This window comes from Sardina pilchardus, chromosome 17, assembly GCF_963854185.1.
Source record: "Sardina pilchardus chromosome 17, fSarPil1.1, whole genome shotgun sequence".
Taxonomy (NCBI): Eukaryota; Metazoa; Chordata; class Actinopteri; order Clupeiformes; family Clupeidae; genus Sardina; species Sardina pilchardus.
The window spans coordinates 20,813,953-20,815,387 of NC_085010.1; the positions used below are offsets into that span (position 1 = coordinate 20,813,953).

At 43.3% G+C, this 1,435-nt stretch overlaps 1 protein-coding gene across 1 annotated transcript in view; it reads right to left on the minus strand.

Annotated features, from left to right (window-relative positions):
- Window positions 1-252: 252 nt before the first annotated feature.
- Window positions 253-1,435, minus strand: part of LOC134062018 (inactive dipeptidyl peptidase 10-like) — a 107,659-nt gene continuing 106,476 nt past the window's right edge. Inside the window, exon 28 of the mRNA XM_062517891.1 lies at window positions 253-1,435. This exon is cut by the window's right edge and continues 744 nt beyond it. The gene's annotated coding sequence lies outside the window, so the exon portion shown is untranslated.

Sequence of the window (1,435 nt, forward strand, 5' to 3'; positions counted from 1 at the left end):
GTGTGTGTGTGTGTGTGTGTGTGTGTGTGTGTATGTGTGTGTGTGTGTGTGTGTGTGTGTGCGCACGCGCATGTGTAAGTGTGTGTATGTACGTAGGTGTGTATGAGTGATTGTTCTCCTATGTTCTCTCCCCCTGTGATCTCCTGTGTGTGTGTGTGTGTGAATGTGTGTGTGTGTGTTTGTGTGTGTGCGTGCATGTCCACCTACTGGTTAAACACTGTATTCATAAAACAGAACACCACAAAGGCCGTCTCACTTCACAAAGTGTGTTTAATTCATTTTGAATCATCTCTATAAGACAATGGCGAGTAGTCCCACCCACATGAGCTCTTTGCTTAAGAATGGCAAAATGAAGTCTCAAGCCTTTACAAAATCCATTTTCAAGAAAAAAAAAACAATAACAAAAACAAACAGAAAAAAACCAAGAAAACTTAAAGCCCAACAAACATAACGAATATAATTTATCCCTAGTTATCAATTCCCTGCCACCGACAATTTTTAAAATATACATATTTACACATGGACTGTAGCTGGGTTCGGGGTGAGTTATCTACCAACATCCAGTGAGTGGGGAGGGGTGGGGTGGGGAGGAAATTGCACTTGTGGACAGCCACACTCGATTTGTTGATGTGAAAAGAATATGAAGTACATACTGCTCGGGACCAATAAGGCGGCGATCACACTGACCAGTGGTAGGAAGTATCGGTAGAAATAGTGAATTTTCTCTTGTTTGATAGCATAAGCAGTATGGGCTGCATTGATTAGAATTGAGGCTGAATTTGATGTCGGAGAGTCACAAAACGTTCATCGGCATTAGATTAGCATACTCTAGTTAACACTTCAAGCATTCTGACTAGTGTAAGTAGTATGATAGAGTTCTGAACCGGGCAGAGGTGTCTGAAATGACAGCAATATCGTTGACAATCCAAAACAGAAAATAATCACTTAGGAAACCAGATAGAATGTCTAGCCACAGAACTATTATGGTCTGTGCGTGGTGGAGCTATGATGTCCTGCTACCACATTACAATTTCCAGGGTAATCACCGCCTTGCTTTGGAAGGGGTCAGGGGCCAATGGTGTGTGTGTGTGTGTATGTGTGTGTGTGTGTGTGTGTGTGTGTGTGTGTGTGAGGGGGGTGAGGGTCAAAAATCACAAGTCCGATCAATGCTGGTAAATGAGTTCTAACGAAACATGCAGTTACCGTACCAACATTTAAGGTGAATGGCAAAGCCAAGTCAATACTGGTGAAGGAGCGAGAACGAGAGAGGGGGCGAAGCAAGGTCTGTGCTTTGTCAGAAATGTTAAGTGGCCCATTTTGACAAGTGGGAATTTCCCATTTCCCATCGGGGGGAACACACAGGCGCTGACGCACTTGCAAACACACGTGAGCACATGTTAACAGTAAGTGATTTTTCTATTGATGTGTGTGGAAA